General features: G+C 37.0%; 1 long non-coding RNA gene across 2 annotated transcripts in view; it reads right to left on the bottom strand.

Moving 5' to 3' along the window:
- Positions 1 to 7,262: 7,262 nt before the first annotated feature.
- LOC132538324 (uncharacterized) overlaps positions 7,263 to 20,626 on the bottom strand; it is a 366,520-nt gene continuing 353,156 nt past the window's right edge. For both annotated transcript variants that reach the window (XR_009549721.1, XR_009549720.1), the window contains exons 3-4: positions 7,670 to 7,749; positions 7,263 to 7,343 (exon numbers count right to left, since the gene is read on the bottom strand). This is a non-coding gene — a long non-coding RNA (uncharacterized LOC132538324). The remainder of the gene's footprint in view (positions 7,344 to 7,669; positions 7,750 to 20,626) is intronic.

A 20,626-nucleotide genomic window follows, 5' to 3' on the forward strand; every position in this document is an offset into this window, starting at 1 on the left:
TTTATGCCAAGTTTTTTTTAGCTCTGATTTACCACATTACAAACCAGACTGATTCTTTTCAAGGTCTCTTCAAATCTTAGCACTATTGCTAAAGTAATAAGTATACTTATTCCATATACCACCAATAGCAGCACTTCTGAGAAATATCATTCAGGAGCGTAGAATGCATTAGAAATCATGGCATACATATTTTTCAAAGCTTGAAATAAAAATAATTTTGAAATTGTACACAGATATATCTTAGTTGTTTCAAACTGATGTTACTTTCAGTGTACTAGGATAAAAATTACGATGCTTTTGTTGGGTTTTGAATTTAAGGATTTGAGCTGTATATGATTAACGTGGGTGATATGAAATAGTGCTGAGATAATGATGTATATCTCCTAAAGAGTAACATAATTTGAAAAAAAATGCTAGGGCCTAGGTGGTGCAGAAACTGGAAGAGTACAGATATTACCATATGCAAGAACCTGGTTTCAAGCCCCCAATTCCCACCCACAGGGGGGGAAATTCATGAGTGGTAAAGCATTGCGGCAGATGTCTCTCTTTCTCTCTCCCTCTCTGTCTTTCTGTCCCTCTCAATTTCTAACTATCTCTAACAAAGAAAAAAGAATAGAAAGAAAAAAAGAAAGAAAGAAATAAAGAAAGATAAGGATCCCGGTTCCAGCCCCCGGCTCCCCACCTGCAGGGGAGTCGCTTCACAGGCGGTGAAGCAGGTCTGCAGATGTCTATCTTTATCTTTCCTTCTCTGTCTTCCCCTCCTCTTTCCATTTCTCTCTGTCCTATCCAACAACAACGACATCAGTAACCACAACAAGGGCAGCAAAAGGGAAAATAAATAAATATTTTTTAAAATTTAAAAAAGAAAGAAAGAAAAAGAAAAGAGAAAAAAGAAAGGGTAAAACATGGCTACCAGGAGCAGTATATTTATGGTGCAGGTATCAAACCCTAGAGGTAAACTTCATGGCCATTAAAAAAAGAATTAAAGAGAAAATTACAAATTGCAAATGTTGTAGGAAGATAAATAACTTTTTTAGTTAAAATATAATCCATGTTATTATATGGGCAATATGATCAGTAAATATCTATTAATGAGTCTATATATGTTTAATTTTATCTATGAAAATGATACTAACTTTTCAAAGTTAATCCAATTACCAAATAATGTGATGATAACAATAACTATCCATTGTCTTCTTGAACCCTAAGACAGCAGGAACCTGACATTTCCACTATAGAGCCTAAATTTCCCCCAGTCCTGGGACCCTAGGGTAGGGCCCACTTTCCCGTATGCTTCTCCCAATTCTTATCAAATAATATTGCATCCGCTGATCGCAACCTAATCAACGCAACGAGTGCCACCTCAGCATGCCTCACTTCAGACTGTGTCCAGAGACTTCAGGTGTGGAACGACAACCCTTCAGCTTCATCACTTGGGTAAGACCTTCCTTTCATAGTATACTCTAATTCCATCCCAGGTGGTTCACTTCCTAACAAAGTCCCAAAACCTAGATATAGACCAGGTTCCAGGAGACAGAGCATATGTTCACAGGTATCCATAAACTAGGGCAAATATATACCTGAAAGCAGAAGTACACTAGAGTTTGCAGTGAGTATCCCCCAACATTTCATCTCCACTATTCTAACCTTTGGGTCCATGATTGCTCAACAATTTGTTTGGCTTTGTATGTTAACTCTCTTTTCAGCCACCAGGTTCCAGATGCTATCAGTATGCTGGCCAGGCTTCCCTGGACTGAAGACCCCACCAATGTGTCCTGGAGCTCAGCTTCCCCAGAGACTCACCCTACTAGGGAAAGAGAGAGGCAGACTGGGAGTATGGACTGGCCAGTCAACGCCCATGTTCAGCGGGGAAGCAATTACAGAAGCCAGACCTTCCACCTTCTGCAACCCACAATGACCCTGGGTCCGTGCTCCCAGAGGGATAGAGAATGGGAAAGCTATTGGGGATGGGATGGGATATGGAGATTGGGTGGTGGGAATTGTGTGGAGTTGCACCCCCCAATCCTACGAGTTTGTTAATGTCTCCTTTTTTAATTAAAAAAAATGATACTAATGAAATTTAGCAAGGAGTATTTGAACTAAAAATTACACTTAACAATATAACAATAAAAAAAAGCTTTTAAGGGTGCTGGGCAGTAGTGCACAGGGTTAAGTACATAGTGCTAAGCTTAAGGATCCCTGTTCAAGGCCTCAGCTTCCTACCTTCAGGGGGTGGGGTGTCACTCCACAAGCAGTGAAGCAGGTCTGCAGGTATCTATCTTTCATTCCCCCTCTGTCTTGTTCTCCTCTGTCAATTTCTTTCTGTTCCATCCAACAACAGCAGCAATAACAATGAAAAAAAAGATGGCTGCCAGGAGCAGTGGGTTCATAGTTCAGGTACCAAGCCCCAATAATAACCCTGGGAGAAAAAAAAACAGATTGTAAACTGCTGATACACACACACACACACATACACATGTGGACTTAATTATAAACAAAGGAAAAATACAAACAACTCTGAAACTTTGATAAAAGCATGCATGCGAGGTGATATAAGCTAACCACCCAAACTTTTCTGAAGACTTTTCTAATCTCCAAATACAGTGAAGCAGAACAAATGAACTTTCAGCCTTTCCTTGGAAAAAAATGAATGACCCATCATAAGCAACATTTCACAGAAAGTGCCTGATAGGAACAAAGAAATGCAAATATCCTATTGCCCTCAAACATTCACTCCTGAGTATATATTTTTCCATTATATCTCCAATTTTATTCCTTTTGTTGAAATTTAAATTCTTCCTCAAAAAACAGGACAGACTTTAGGATGATATAAAGAAAGAGTATACATATAAATTCCTCATATTAACAAAATAAATTTACCTTTATATTGGCTATAAGAGGGAGATGTGAAGTAGTGTTTTAAATGTCTCTACCTCTCACTCTTTCCCTTCCTCTTTCCACTCCTCTCCCTTATATTTCTGAAATGTGCACTGGGCATGGTATATAGCATCAAAGCAAGAAACTCTGGAGAGGAAGGGGAAGGGAAGGATAGAAAAGAACTTTAGGGGCCTGGTGCATAATGAAATTATACTCATGTACAGTGACTTCATTGAAAAGAATTAACCCCCTCAATAGGAAAGAAAGAAAGATAGATAGAAAGAAAGAAAGAGAGAAAAGAGAGAAAGAGGAGGGAAGGAAGGAAGGAAGGAAGGAAGGAAGGAAGGAAGGAAGGAAGGGAGGGAGCGAGGAAGAAAAGGAAGGTTGGAAAAAAAAGACCCCCAGGTGCCATGGAGTGTGCAGTCCCCAAGTCCCAGAGATAACACTGGTGGGAGGAGAAGGAGGTTGAGGAGGAGGAGGAGGAGGAGGAGGAGGAGGAGGAGGAGGAGGAGGAGGAGGAGGAGGAGGAGGAGGAAGGGGGGAATTTTACTTCATTTTCTCTTTTCTTTTTTTCTCCAGATTTATCGTTGAGGCTCAGTGCCACTGCTCCTGGAACCCTCCCACTCTGTTTTAATGGACAGGACAGAGAGAAATTGAGAGAGGAGGGGGAGATAGAGAGGGAGAAAGAAAGACAGGCATGGCAGAGCTGCTTCACCACTTGTGAAGCTTTCCTCCTGCAGGTGGAGATAAGGGGCTTGAACCAGGATCCTTGATCAGGTCCTTATGCTTCCTACTATGTGCATTTAACAGTGTGCCACCACCTGGCACCTTTCATTATCTGTAGTAACATAATTGAAACTAGTATGCATTTACTGCATCTTGAAGAAGCAAAAATAAGCTATAGCAATGTAATAAATATTATAAAACTGCATATATGTACTGTAGCTAAAATAAATTCCATGAAAATCACACTTTGTATGATACATTTGATACAGTAATCTATTTTATTGCAATTTTTGTGTGTTTTCTTAATCTCAAATATCACTTCTCAAAGCTCTCTAGCATAGGATCTAGTTATCAGTGTTCTGCATTTCCTTATTCAAACCAAGACTGATTTCAAGAGAAAAAGCAAGACTGTACTTCCAACAGAGCTCTCATTTTTATCTAAGCTAGAAACTTCTAATCTCAGCAATGTTAAAGCAAAGGAGCAGTAAAAAATGTGTGGGTAAGCTGTTTCTTTGGACTTACACAAAACAATTCCAGTTACTAGTGCCTTGTCTGTTAGCCTTCTACTGCTAGTGCAAAATGTCAGTATCTCCTACAATCCTTGCCAATAGTAATACTGTGACTGTAAATTATGTTTGTGAATACTTTTCTGTTGCTCGTTTAATTGACCAGTAATCTGGTGCAAGTAGTGGTGCCTGGGAAGGTCAGCAACCTAAATAACAGATCTGCTTCTGTTCTCTTCCCCACTGCCATTTTGCATCTCGACTGCTAGACACTGATTTATAATGCCTGTTACTTACTGATAGCACTGATGATTTTTTGCATGTCCACTTTTTCAGTTATTGAGAGCTATGTTTAAACAAAAGAATGCTCGACTATCAGAAGCCACTCATGTTACCCTGTTAAGGTTCCTGTTCTTCGCTAGGCATCTGTTGGATTTCATGAACTAACAAGCAGTTGGGTCAAAAGGCTCCTGAAGCAACAACCTCATCTGTATATAATGACAGACACTGCTGGCCCTCACAGAGTATGGAATGCACAAGATAGACCTGAGGGTAGATGATGAATGTCTGTTGCTAGCCAGAGGGATATTTGGTGAGTTTCACAATGCCCTAGTGATCAGACACTAGTATCATGGTCTCTATAGCCCTGCAGAAATACTTTCTGTGTTCCTCACCTCATACTTTGACGTAATGCTTACTTTTGTCACTAAATACTATGAGGAAGGTCTCTTTAGGGTTACACTCAGTAAAATGCCATCACATGAGATACATATGCTGGTGTAATCCCTTCTAGAGTCCTTTGTCACTGCCAATAGTATCTGAGGTAATCCTTTCTATAGGTGGTTCCAAGCAGAACCTGGATCCCTGCAGTCACTCTCAGCAAGGGCAGTGAGTGCCTTCACATGTCTCCTGCTGAAAAAAAATAATAAATAGGTATTTATTTAGACAGGCTTCGATTTCTGGAAATGGAACAACTCTTGATTATTTCTATAAAAGTAATGAAATAGAATTTTTGAGATTACTCTTGCTCTTTTCCCTAAGGGTATTATTGCCCCATACCACTGCAAGTCTGATAGTCACTATGCCATGCAATTACACTACATTCTTAATTCTACAAATGTATGTGTTCTCTAGTTTTAATTCCATTTTACTTTGAATTTTAGTTACATCTAAATCATAGGTTAAAGGGGACATTCTTGGGCAGTTTTATTATATTTCTAAGATTCCAACAAGGTTAATGAAGTTCAACACTTCAGTTGAATCTGAAAATGAAGAGGAAAAAAGGCATGATTACTATACTTTCATTTTTAAAACTGCTCTATAAAGCTAGGCTAGATTGTTATAATACCAATGTTCTATGAACAAACACACAGTAATTACATAAAAGCCCTTCCTTTCTAAAAAAAAAAAAAATCAGTATATTATCATTTAGGATCTATTGCCTAGGGACAAAACAGTCCTGAATGTGAAAAGTCCTATAGAATTAGATGTACACAGTCTCAAAGTTGTTTTCAGAATACCTAATAATTATTCTTTGCTACTATTATACAAATCAATTTCTCATGGGGTCTCTGGGGATATTTACTTTACCTACATTTGCAGTAAAAAAGATATGTGTGTATTTAGTGTAACCATGATTTTTATAAGAATTAAAGGATGTATGTACTTAAAGTTATTGTCTCACAATTTCAATTGGGAATAAGTAACTGTGACTTATAATCAAATCCACCCACTCTTTATAAACTCCTTTATAAATAGTCAGATACAGAAGGGTATTCATTAAGATCATCACTAATGTTAAAAACCTGTAAGCTGAATTTAAAATTTAAATAGTACTAGTCCCAGAAGCAAAGAAATCACAAATGGGAGTGGGTGATGGTAAACCATGTTTTCTAGTTGTCAGGAGAATGAGGTCCTTATGTATTATGATTTTGTCAGTAAGGTTTAAATAGACCTTCTATTTCTACTATGAGTTCTGTTATTGCTCATCTAGATATAAATAAAAAATACTTATGAAAAAATGTTCTTTGTCCAAAGTAGGAAGTTTTTTTTCTTAATTACTTTTTTTTTAAATCTTAGCTTTCACCTCACAGACTGAACTGAATGATTGCTAAAACAGTCAAGAGATTCTTAAGAAATTCCCCACTTAAATTTTACTGGTATGTGACAGAATGTGAGAGAAATCCAAAAGGCTAATCATACATTAATTAATTTTAGAAATTAGTTTGAGCCTTTGAAGAGTTTTGGATGCCCAGTAGACATTAACTTGGTTGATTTATCAAATAAAACACTAGTGTGTCAGTTATGATCACATGATCTCCTAGAACTATTATTTTTATTAGTTTAGCCCTGTGGTATAATTTGAAGTCAGGAAGTGTGATGCCTCCAGTATTATTCTTTTTTTCCCCCCGCAAAATTACTTTGGTAGTCCTAGGTATTTTCTGCCTCCAGATAAACTCTGCGAATTTTTGTCTTATTACCCTACAGAATTTTGGTGGGGAATCAGCAACAAAAAAACAAACACTATGCAAAAAAGGAGAGAATCTTCACCAAAGAAGAGATCAGCAAACATGAAAAATGCTCAGGGGCCAGGCAGGCAGTGGTGCAACAGGCTAAGCGCACATAGTAGGAAGCTAAAGGATCCCCTCTAGACTCCCATTCTGAGCCCCTAGCTACCCCACCTACAGGGGGTTTGCTTCGTAAGTGGTAAAGAAGGTCTGCAGGTGTCTATCTTTCTCATCCCTCCTCTGTCTTCCCCTCCTTTTTGGATTTCTCTCTGTCCTATCCAACAACAGCAATAGCAATGTTTCCTGGAGCCCTGCTTCTGCTTCCCCAGAGCCCTGCCCCACGAGGGAAAGAGAGAGAAAGGCTAGGAGTATGGATTGACCTGCCAATGGCCCTGTTCAGTGAGGAAGCTATTACAGAAGCCAGACCTTCCACCTTCTGCACCCATAATGACCTGGGTCCATACTCCCAGAGAGATAAAGAATAGGGAAGCTATCAGGGGAGGGGAGGCTATCAGAGAGTTCTGGTGGTGGGAATTGTGTGGAGTTGTACCCCTCTTATCCTATGGTTTTATAAATTTTCTTTTTATAAATGGAAAACAAAAAGTCAGAAAGGTTTTAGGATGGTAAGCCCACCCAGGAAGCCATACCGTTGACAAGAGCATGTGAAGGCTTCAAGTTTCATGCTTCCTTTCCCAGTTTTCCAGTCCATTTTCTACTTGTATAAACGTGCCTGAAATGAAGGAAGGGGGAGATAGAATTAAGCAAAAATCATTCTTTCCTCCAATGTCCACTGGAATTCAAATAAATGAGTTTATTCCATCTTGCAAATACTAGCATGAAACTCTTTGGCATTCTATTAGTGATCTCAAGATTAGATTCAAATGATGCCATCTTCTGATTTTAGTTTTAAGAATTCCATAAAAATAAAATAAAAAGGAAATTTGAATTATATAAAGCATCCCTTTTTAATGCATTTTTGGGGGCCAAAAAATGCAGAGTGCATTTTACTAAGCCCTATGACCCAAGTTCTAGCTTCCAGTCAGTAGGTAGCAGCACCATGCAGAGCAGAAGTGTCGCAGTGGTGGAGTAGGACTGCGATGCCTCTTCTTTATTTCTTAAGTTTTCATCTCTCATATCTGGAAAACAAGAAAGAAACAGAAAGTCAACTTAGTTCATCAGGAGTGGTGGGATGACAGGTATGACATCCTACCAGCAAACACAAACAAATTCTTTTTTATTATTATTTTTATTTATTTATTTGATAGAGACTGTCAGAAATTGAGATGGAAAGGGGAGATAAAGAGGGTGAGAGACAGAGAGACACCTGCAGCACTGCTTCACCACTTGTGAAGATTTCCCCCTGCAGGTGGGGACTGGGGGGCTCAAACCTGGGTCCCTGTGCATTGTAACATGTGTGCTCAACCAGGGCGCCACCACCCAGCCCCTACACAAACAAATTCTACATCATGAAGATATAAAGTAAAAATGTACTCTGACTGGACTCTCAGTCAAATCACTCACTAGAGTCAGAAGATGTGCCACCATTCTTAATGATATACTAAATTGATATGATTGCTATGGAAAGGCTAAAATTTGATCAAAATGGAGAAGAGCAAGAAAATATTAATTAATATTAACACTAATGTTAATATTAATGAATAATAAGGTTGGAAATACAAAAGAAAAAATTTCCTCCTTACTGTTTATGATTTACACTGAGGGTTTAAGATCTCTTACATCAGTTATTTAGTCATAAAAGAACTGTGATAATTAAAATGTTTTATTCCTGAGCTAAATGTAAATTCTGTTATGCTGCTCTCAAAATCCAATAATCTATTCTTATTACATGAAATAATCATATACACATATGTATTTGTGTGTCAGATGTATAACATCTTTGTGTTATGTTGCTCATAAAGGTTCTCATAAATGTTTTGTTCTTAAACTAAAAGTTAATCCTGATATATATATTACATATATATAAATATCAGGAATATATATATAAAATGCAGTGACTTGAATAGTAAGAACACTAGTTTTATTAGGTTCCTGGAAGCTGCAGTTGCGACTTGATGTTCAGCTTTTAGAACCAATAAGTAAAACTACATTACACTGAGAATAAATAAAGGAGATAAAGCCCCAATAGCAACCATGGAGTGGATCAGTTTCTGTAATGTCTTGCTGTTGTTGTTGTTTTTCCAGAGCACTACTCAACTCTGGCTTATGGTGGTGGGGAAGACTGAACCTGCAACTGTGGAGCCTCAGGCACAAAAGTCTTTTACATAACCATTAGGTCTTTTTTCCCTCTTCCTTCCTTCCTTCCTCCTTCCTTCCTTCCTTTCTTTTTCTTTTTTTTTTTTTTTTTTTGCCTCCAGGGTTATCGCTGGGGCTTGGTGCCAGCACTACCGAATCCACTGCTTCTGATGATCATTTTTCATTTGTATTGGATAGGACAGAGAGAAACTGTGAGGGGAGGGGGAGATAGGGAGGAGAGAGAAAGATATACACATGCAGACCTGCTTCACTGCTTGTGCAGGTGGGGAATTGGGGGCTCTAGCCGGGGTCCTGGTGCAGGTCCTTGCACTTGGTACTATGTGTGCTTAACCCAGTGTGCTACCATCCCTCCCCCCCCTTATGCTATCTCCTCCACCCATATCATAAGTCTTCAATCATCTGCTCTCCAACAGATAGCTTCCCAAGTGTGCAGATTCCAAAAAAGGTCTCTGTTTCTGCAAATTGCCTCAAAAATAGCTTCCTAATCTCACTTTATTATAGTCCTTTCACCCAGCTTTGATGTGTCACATGCTAATGCTAATGACATCTGCCCACATATCCCTGCCTTACTTTTTGTTTATTGGCTTTGACTAGCATAAAGAATCAAGTGTTCCCAACACTGCTATGCTTCACTCAAAATCCAATCAGCTTCTCTGATTACATGAGATAATCATACGCATACATGTGCATATGTTATTTGTATAACATCTATTAATATGCATTAAAACATATATTGCAAATTAAGCTCATAAATGTGAAAGGAAAAGAAATAAACACACTTGTGCTGCAATACAGAAGTAAAACAAGAAAAATGAGATATGGATTCTATTACATATCATTCATGTTTAAAGAACTTTTTGTAACATGAATATTCAATTTACAAAGCCTTGTTATAAATCAGCCATCATCAGTGAGAGATTTATCTTACTTGCTTGTGTGGTATCATAACTCATTGTTTTATGGGAGAAAAGCATAGAGTAAATTACTAAATTTGTTAAAGACTTATAAATTACTGTCTAGGAAGTGACCAGTTGATTCAAAGTTGTTATACTATCTAACAGTCAATTCTTAGACATAAAATTACTTGTGAACCTTTATTAACATAGATATTAAGCAGAAAATACAAGAGATTAAAAACTAAGATACAGCTGTTTAACAAAAGTTCAAAGTAAAAGCTGTTTGGGAATTCAGCATAAAAACAATGTTTTCTAAAATTTGGTGGTAGATATTTTTATCCTATACAGACTGAGGGAGTTTTATGATTTAATAATCATAAATAACTTATGGGAAATGTCAATACTATCATTGAACACCAAGTTTACAATAATATCACCTTTGAATTAGGCCTAATAACATTGCATTTAAATTTTGTTCTCTGACCATTGAGTTCAGGAAAATCTATTAATGCCTTGATGTAGGAGGGAAATAAAAGAGCTTCAGGGTAAGTTTCTTTGTGTTAATTCAAATAAATTAATGGAATGCCAACAATGAAAATTTCCCCTACCAGTTTATACACCAGAAAAGTCATTTATATATAGACATATGTAACTATATTTAAAGGTTATGTACGTCCTTGAACAGATTCTTTTTATTAAAAATGTTATTGCATAATTACCAGACTTTCAATCATAAGGAATATACTATCCAGTGATTGCATGTGAAATGTAAATGATTCTTCATGTTCAATTATTTCATCTTTTTTTCATAAGTTTATTTTTTAAAAAAAGATATATCTTTAATTTATTGGATGGAGACAGCCAGAAATCAAGAGGGAAGAGGTGACAGAAAGGAAGAGGGAGAGATACCTTCAACAGTGCTTCACCACTTGCAAAGTTGTCCTTCCAGCAGGTAGGGACTGGGGTTTCAAACTAGAGTCCTTGCACATTGTAATATGTGAACTCAAGCAAGTGTGCCACCACTTGGCCACATCATTTCATCTTTATTTGGGATTAAATCACTTTATTTGGGATTAAAAAAATTATGGTAAGCCTTTGAAATCTAACAATTGGGAAAAGGTAACAAGAAGTGTATCTACTGGAAAACTACTGATTGATAATTTAATTGATAAAAATCTAGCTTTTTAAAGTATTAATACTTATAAGTGGGTCACATGCTTTTTCAAGTAACCAGGAAAAACTTATTTTAGCAAGATGTGTATAATACACATTCTTTAAAGTTTTCTCTATTTTTATTTATTTCACAAGTTAGAAAAAAAGGTAGCAAGTGAAATCAACGTAGCACTACAGCATATCCACTGCCAGGCATTGAACTTGGAACCTCATGCTTGCAAGTCCAGAGCTTTACTGTTGTACTGGGATGTGTGTATAAATATACTAGCGGCACTGTATGAAAACAATAATAAGGAAGTTGGGCGGTAAGCACATGTAGGTCAAAGCACATGGATTGGCGTAAAGATCCTTGTTCCAGTGCCCTGCTCCCCACCTTCAGAGGAGTTGCTTCACAGGCAGTGAAGCAGGTCTGCAGGTGTCTATCTTTCTCTTCCCCTCTCTGTCTTCCCCTCCTCTCTCCATTTCTCCCTGTCCTATCTAACAACGACAACATCAATAAAAACAATAATAACTAAAATAATAAAACAACAAGGGCAACAAAAGGGAATTAATAAATAAATATTAAAAATAATAAGTTCTTTAAGAAAATCATAAAGCAATTAACTTTTCAGTTCAGTGTAGTATCGCAAACGGATTTCCCCCCCTAGAGGCTTTGTCTTCCTCAAACATACCAGAGCTTATACTTTTTAATAATGGCATTATTTAATCATCCATATTATTAAGTATTGAGCTACTATTTTAATAGTCTTAACCCTTCCTTCCATGTTTCTCATAGGATTTCCTGATATCTCATAGTGTCTACATGAGGTAACATTTTACTTCATGTGGGTAAGAACTTGAATTGCCCAAAAAGAGGACCTGTACAAATAGGTAACACTTGTCTTCTTCTTCTAGCGTTTGCCCTTCTTCCGTAGCCAGTCAACAGCGTCAGGTTGAAAGGTGTCAGGAGCTGCTTGTTGCTGGCTTTGAAAGTGACTGGGATCCATGTGGATTCAGTTGGCTAGGAAGGATCGTCAGTTTCCCCAGTGAATGGGTACTCACGGGATGCACCACGAGAAGGTCGATCTAATGCATCCCAACACTTGTCTATAGAATATGAATAAGGGAGTCAGGCGGTAGTGCAGCGGGTTAAGCGCATGTGGTGCAAAGTGCAGGGACTGGCTTAAGGATCCCGGTTCGAGCTCCCGGCTCCCCACCTGTAGGGCAGTCGCTTCACAAGCGGTGAAGCAGGTCTACAGGTGTCTTTCTCTCTCCCCTCTCTGTCTTCCCCTCCTCTTTCCATTTCTCTCTGTCCCATCCAACAACGATGATATCAATAATAACTACAACAATAAAAAACAAGGGCAACCAAAGGGAATAAATAAATATTAAAAAAGATGAATAAAATCCCTTTTTTGTTTGTGTAACAAGTGCTAGAACTTTGCACTTAACATTAATGCTGTTTTATTATAGTTTATGACTGTTTAAATAATATTTAACCCGCAGAGGAAAATAATTTTACTTAAATAATTTAGATGCTGACTTTGAAAAAAATTACCAATTTGTCATGGACACACTGACCCTGAGGGTATGTCAACTATGTTACTACAGAGTTCTCAGTTGTTAAGTGACAACTCTGTAGTTTCTCTAATGTCAAAGTATCATGTCAAAGCTTTGAGAAAATCAGGGACTGCCTTGCTAACAAACCCACCAGCAACAATAAGATCATTGTATGGTCAAGACTGCAGCTTGCATTTCACTTCTGTTAATGCAGAATTCCTCCCAACACCAACCTCCTCATCCTTTACCGGTTTAAGTCCTGTTCACTGCTTGAGATTTGGCAATGGTTTTTGAAGACTAAAATGTGTTATCTTCTAAGGGTTTTTAACCTCCTGAGTAAAACCTACTTTTCTCTCACAAGTACTTGCCTTCTTGAATATTTGTAGTACTTGAAATATTATCAGTGCTTATTAGAACCATGAGATGTGTTCTATGATTGAGACAGAGAAACAACAAAGCTTTTTTTTAAAAAAAAATATTTTCTTTATTTATTGGATAAAGACAGCCAGAAATAGAGAAAGGGGAAGGGATAGACAGGGAGAAAGACAGAGACACCTGCAGCCCTGCTTCACCACTTGCAAAGCTTTCCCCCTGCAGATGGGGACTGGGGGCTCGAACATGGGCTCTTTCATATCAAAGCATGTGCACTCAACCAGGTGCGCCAACACCTGGCCCCATAACAAAGCTTTACCATCCAATAGAAAACGTCTAGGAGGGAGTCCAGTGGTAGCATAGTGGGTTAAGCGTACATGGCGGAAAGAGCAAAGACTGGTGTAAGGATCCTGGTTTGAGCCCCTGGCACCACACTGGCAGGGGAATCACTTCACAAGCGGTGAAGCAGGTCTGAAGGTATCTGTCTTTCTCTGTCCCTCTCTGTCTTCCCCCTCCTCTCTCCATTTCTCTCTGTCCTATCCAACAACAATGACATCAATAATAACTACAACAATAAAACAATAAGGGGCAACAAAAGGGAATAAATAAATAAATAAATAAATAAAATATTTTTAAAAAGAAAATGTCTCGGCGACAACTTAAAACAGGTTGAGTCCAAGATAATGACATAAAAGACCTAGCAATAACCTTCATCAGCATACTGAAAATCACTCCCCATTCTCAGTTTCAAGACAACTTACAATCTCCATGGTAACTACAGGAAATAGCCTTAATTGATCAGAAGAAAATATGATGCTCTTTCCCAGCAAAAGTTGAGGCCACTACTACCAGCACCTAGCATAAGTAATAAATCCATGTAAACACGACAAAAGAATATTGTGGAACTAACTGCTGCTCTAGATGTTGAAAACCTGCTTCCTTCCTCCCAACACTGATCTGAGTAAACCTCCTCTCACTTTCTACTGCTTGGCTTCTTCCCATCAGTTACCAGGCATCCCAACCCCATCGGACTTTCACAAAGAAGCTAGTATTCTTTCAATATCTAAAGTTGAAAATAGTGCTTAAAATCTTTAGAACAACTATTATTTTTGAAATAATGATAAAGAGTTTCAATGTGCCTTTCCCAGTTTGAATGATTCCTTGACCACTTCTCATGCACCCTGTAAACTCTCACTGCAGGTACAGCCAGGGAGTCAGCCACAGGTGTTTCTGAGTTTCTAAGTGTCATGTTCTGTAATGTTTGGTGCCCAGGTGTAGTGCCTTCTACCTAAAATGCTTTTTATCACCTCACTGCTTTCTGTAGCTTTCATTTACTTTTTGTGAGTCCCTTTATTAGATTTTATTCTCAGAAAAGCTTTTTTATTTCTTTAAAAACTTTGGTTGGTATCTCTAATGTCTTCTTTCATTGTTTCCATGATCCCCAATATAATTCTATTTTTATTGATGTGATCGTTTACAGTCGACTGCCTCCAGGAGATTGTCATCTCTCTGAAGACAAGAGCCAGAGTTGTTTTGTTCACTGATCAATCCCTAGCACCTTGTAAGTGTCAGAATGAATATGTATCTAATCTACTAAAAGGGAGACAACATGAATTAATTGATGGTTTTTATGTTAGCAACACTCTTAGCCTCTCTATATGTGTATGAATAATTTGCAGGCAAGTTTTACATGAAACAAAATAGAATGATTTACTTGTAGAAGATTACAAAGTAGATTTATAAACAGATAAATTGTAATATGTTGAAAAAGAATTGTTCAGTCAAGCTACATTTAGAAAATGTAAAATAAAAACTTTGGGATTTAAAGATCTCAATCTGATGCATCATAATAAATAAGTAGAGAGAAAAGAAGAAGATTCCAGGAAAATAAATAGTTCAAAGTTATGGAATCATAAAAGAGTATACCTGTCTCAGGAACTAGAATTAGAATATATATATATATAATGTTTAGTTTACAGATGGTATTATAATCCAAACCAAATAATTTAGATATATAAATAATTTAATCATTATAAAAGAATGAAATTACCTTTTATAATTTTGTGATAAACAGGCTTCAGTCTATTTCAGAAGCTTGGTTTCTTCCTTTCAACACCAGAGAAGTTATTAAATTTTAAAACATTATTCCTTAACATGAACAATTTTATTTCCATGTATAGGAAACTGAAAGGATCAGCCTTCTAAATTATCTATGAGAAATGTCATGTTGGCTTATTTCTATTTTTTATTGGGGATTAATGTTTTACAGTAAATCCAGGCATTGGTACATGTGTAAAATTTCTCAGTTTTCTGCAACCCACTCTCACCCTCAGCCTCAGTCTTCCTCCACCGTCAAGTAACAAATCATGCAATACACCAAACTTAGTCCCAGTCCAAGTTCTACTTTGTGTTTCCAGTTTTTGTTTGTTTTGTTTGTGTGTTATTTCTCAACTTCTTTTTTTGTTTGTTTATCTTTTTGCTTTTTTAACCCCCATTTTGTTGCCCTTGTTGTTTTATTGTTGTAATTATTACTATTGTTGTTATTGATGTCGTCGTTGTTGGCTAGGACAGAGAGAAATGGAGAAAGGAGGGGAGGGAAAGATGGGGGGGAGAAAGATAGACACCTGCAGACCTCCTTCACTGCCTGTAAAGCGACTCCCCTGCAAGTGGGGAGTCGGGGACTTGAACCGGGATCCTCAAGCCCGTCCTTGCCCTTTGCGCCATGTATGCTTAAACTGCTACGCTACCGCCCAACGCTTTATTTCTCAACTTCTATGAGTGAGATTACCCCATATTCATCCTTCTATTTTTGGCTTATCTCATTTAACCTGATCCCTTCAAGCTCCATCCAAGATGAGATGTAGAAGGTGAATTCAGCATTCTTAATAGTTGCGTAGTATTTCATTATCTATATATACCACAACTTTTTAGCCACTCATTTGTTGTTGGGTATCGGTTGCTGGATTTAAACTGATGTTTATATTCATGTAAACGTGTGTCCTGTGTTCTTCAAAATTAAAACATAAATATTTCAGATAGGCTACTATCTCCCTCACTATTTAAAATGTAAGTTTGGTATCATTAACCTATAAATGGAGTACACTTGTTAGCTGGGGAAGATTCTGTAAAGAACATAATATTCTTTAAGTAAATACTTCTTAGCCCTATTTACATAGTAAAACTTCTAAACTTTTAATTATTATAAGGGAAGCTGGGCTAGGGAGAAAGCATAATATTTTTTAAAGCTTTTTAATTTTTTTTTTTACTTTTTCTTACTTTTTGCCTTTTGTTGCCCTTGTTTATCGTTGTTGTTATTATTGTTGTTTTTGCTGTTGTTCTTGGATAGGACAGAGAGAAATTGAGAAAGGAGGGGAAGACAGAGATGGAGATAGAAAGATGGACACCTGCAGACCTGCCTATGAAGTGAACCCCTGCAGGTGGAGAGCCAGGGGCTTTGTGCCTTGTGCACTTAACCCGCTGTGCCACCACCCGGCTCCTAAGAAAGCATAATATTTATGCAGAAGACTTTCATGCCTGAAGCTCTGAAGTCTCAGGTTCAATGCCCAGCACCACCATAAGCCAGAGGTGAGCAGTGCTCTCTGGTCTTTCTCTCTCTGTATCTATCACATTAAATAAAATATTAAAAAGTGAAACCTATAGATAGTATTTTTTCACACATAAATTGTCTCTGATTACACAAGCTTTGTACATATTCACCAGGATCTTTGATCTGACTAAAATTGATAATTAAAACATTATTAATGAGCATTGTCTGAATGAATTCATTTCTATGAGAATCATAAAGTTCAAGCTTGCTATGTATTAGTAGCTCTACTTTAATGTGAAATGTGAGCAGATTACTATGTAGTGGATTAATATTCATTCTTAAAGAGCAAAGTCCAGAGAAGCTTTCCTACTCAAGTGACCTGCATTCTAAAAGTGATTATAACTTCCTATTTAATCTTTTGAGCTTACACCCTCAACTGCAAGGAATTTCCTCTCTAACAGTGCCTAGGCATTTAAATTAGGACATTTAAAAATGCAGTTGTGATGGTACATACATATTTCTTGTTGTAGCAAATATAAGTCAGGAAGTTTATTTAAAGTTTAAGAGAGCATTAATATCTATATACTCTACTTTTCTTTTTCTAAATTAAATTAATAAAATCTGCCTTACCTATTCACAATGATATATAGCAAGAATACAGAGTGACCCCATAATATCTAGCAATAATCTGGTATCTTTTCCCCTGTTACATTTGACTTTCACCATTTAATAAGTAACTTTGGGGGATGTATCATAATATTATGCTGAGAGAATTCAAATTGGGTTTTGAATTAAATTGTGGTTACCTTTATTTATTTGTTTGTTTATTTTTAACACTCCAGGGTTATCGCTGGAGCTCAGTGCCTGCACTACCACTGCTCCTGTGGCCATTTTTTTCTATGTTTTGCATAGGACAGAGAGAAATTGAGAGAGGAGGGGACTGTAGAGGAAGAGAAAATGACAGACACCCACAGAGCTGCTTGACCTGCTTCACTGCTTATGAAGTGACTCCCCTGCAGGTGGAGAGCCAGGAGTTCAAACTGGGACCTAGACATCTGAGACTCCCAGTTTGATCCTTAGCCCTACATTTAGCAGAAGAATGGCACGTTGGCTTCTCCTTTCTCTTTCTGTGTGAGATTCTTTCTATCTCATATGAAGTAAAATAATCTTAAAAATTATTTGGGACAATGAAAAAATAATTCATTTGGATAGTGCTCTCCTTTGACATGTGTGTAACCCAGGTTACAACCCAACTCCTACCACAATAAAGTCAGCCTCAATCAGAAAACCAATGTTTTAGTTATTAATGTTCTTTTTAATTTTTATTTTTCTCAGCAGAAAATTGGGAGAGATTAATTACATAGAATGCATTAAGTTGTTGGGAGAATCTAACGGTTCATCATGTATTCTCTTCTCTGTTTAGCATCAGATTATGAGTGAGTATTGAGTGATGATGACAGAATGGGAAGATGTTTAGAAAACACACACACACACACACACACACACACACACACACACACACACACAGCAGATCTGACGGTAAGAAGAGTTTGTTTGCAGAACCTGTCCTTAGCCAATTAGGAAAGTTGGCTTTCAAATCTTCTGTAAAGCAACCACTTTTTTGTACCACCTTGCTAAGATTATAGAGACAAGGAGGCTGATGGTGCATATACCTTTTTCTTCTAGAAATTCTTGAAATTTGGTAGTTATGGAGAGGGAGAGATTTCTTATGTGACCAGCCACCAAATAAAAACAAGGACTTCAAATTTCAGATGAGTCCCCAGTATACAAAGTGCATATTAATGATAGAGGGAGTTGTATACTACATGTGCCCCTGTTGGAAAGCACATTGGGAACCTCTCAGATGCTGTATTTCACCCCCTACTAGTCTTGTGGTATATCCTGTCTGTGCAGTGATTTGCAACCCACCAGAATAATAGTCTTTAAGTCCCCGGAGTCTTTCTAGAAAAAACAAAAAATATATTAGTGATTCTGAGATCCTACAGCCGATAGTGGAAATGATGGAATTTCTTAGAATGAACTTCTCCCACTGAAACATAAGTAAAGTGTTTGACACTACAGAGAAAGAGGTAAAAATGCCACCTATGGACCACCTATATATGTGATAGAAGCTAAACTATGATGTTCTATGAGGCATAAGTGTAGCAAATAAATTGCAAAAAAATGATGAATATAATCTCAAAATATTTGGTTCAGTGGCTCTCTGTTTATTTTTCATGTGATAGTGTGAGGGGGTAAAAAGTCCTCAAGACTACTTTTTAAAGTAGGATGCTGAAATTTACTATACTCTATAAAAAATACTTCTTTTATTGTTTTGCTTTTTTCAAGTCTACATTTTATTTAATGAATTGTAAACTGAGTGACCTTGTAGGGGTTGAATTGTTATTTGGAAAGTGTTACACATGTACAAACTCTTGTATTTTACTGTTGAGTGTAAACTGTTAATCTCCCAATAAAGAAATTATTCAAAAAATAATTGATTGACCATTGGCTTACAATGCTATACAGGTTTTGGAAGTACAACTTTATACTTCCATAAGTCTCATCATATCAACTACCCAAATTCTAGTACCATTCACATTGTTTCTCTCTCTCTCTCTTTCTCTCTCTCTCTCTTTTGACAAGAGCACTGCTCAGCTCTGGTGTATGGTGGTGCCAGGGACTGAACCTGGGACTTTAGAGTCTCAGGCATGAAGGTCTTTTTGCATAACCATTATGCTATCTCCACCCCCTGTCCAAGACTGATTCTTTTTACTCTATTCTTCCTCCTCTTTCCTCTTTAGTAACCACTATATATATTCTGCAGAGTCTAAAACATATTTTTCTTGTGATATGTTGTTTTGTTTAATTTGGTTATTTGTAGTCGACATAAATGAAAACACAGAGTACATTTCCTTCACTTTCTGACTTATTTCACTTAGCATAGTCACTTCAAGTTCCATCCATGTGGTCATAACATATTTTTAAATAGAATTGAATAGATATACTAAAAGTTCATTACCCATGGATGGGACATTTAACTAATTTCTGTGTCTTTACAATTGTTAATAATCATTCTACAAACAAAAGGGTGCATATATCTTTCCAAACTAGTGTTTTTATATTTTCTGGATAGATACTTAAAAGTGATATTGCTTGGTCAAATAACATTTTCATTTTTCTGTTTTTTTCATTTTATTGGGAAGGACTAAATGATTTATAGTATGGCTGCTGACACATGGGGTAATGATGAATAATTTGCTTACTGTATTCTTGGACTTTCCTTGTTAAGGTTTTGCTGAAGATTATTTTTTACCTATGTTCTTCAGAAATAATGGTCAGAGCTTTTATTTTGTGTGTATATGCTGTCCTAATTTGGTCTACAAATAAGATTAATATGACCTCATAAATTTAGAGTGTCCCCACTTGTCTATATTTTCATTTGGATAATATTCTTCTGGTAATTCAAGTTCTTCATTTTTTCTTCTTGTACCTTCATTCTAGACATTTTGTGTCTAACAATGAGGATTATGCCATTCTTATTGTATCTAAGAATCTTTTCAAAGATAGTTGCAATTTATGGTTATTAGACTAAAAAATTCTGACTTTTTTCTCTAATATTTTGATGTCTGCTTTACATGACTATTCATTATTACTTTGCTTAATTTTTTTTCTTCCACTAGGCTTATTGCTTGGACCCTACATAATGACTCCATTGTTCTTGATGGCCAGTCTTCCTTCCTTCTCCTCTTTCTTTCTAGCAGAGACAGAAAGAGAGAGAGAGAGGGAGAGAGAGAAAGGGGGAGGGAAGAGAGAGTAGAGAGGGCAGAAAGAGAAAATGAAGAGAGAGAGAGAGAGAGAGAGAGAAGAGACCTTCAGCACTGTGTCACTAAGTATGAAGCTTCTCCCCTACAGATGGGGGGATTGGTGACTTGAAAGTAGGTCCTTGTAAATGCTAACGTGTGCTATACCAAGTGCAACACCACTTGATATTATTTTACTTTTAATTTTGATGTAATTTTTTTCATTATTTCTCTTTTAAAGATTTATTTATTTACTTATTCAGACAGAAGAGCTAGAACACTTCTTTGGAATATGTGATGCAAGGGCTCTAATCTGGATCAAAGGCATACTTTTGGAATTAGTCTGTAATTATTGAAGCACCTGCTCAAAGGTCAGACATTTGCTCTACTTCAGGTTTTGTGGTGATAT

Source organism: Erinaceus europaeus, chromosome 4 (genome assembly GCF_950295315.1).
Source record: "Erinaceus europaeus chromosome 4, mEriEur2.1, whole genome shotgun sequence".
NCBI classification, from domain to species: Eukaryota; Metazoa; Chordata; class Mammalia; order Eulipotyphla; family Erinaceidae; genus Erinaceus; species Erinaceus europaeus.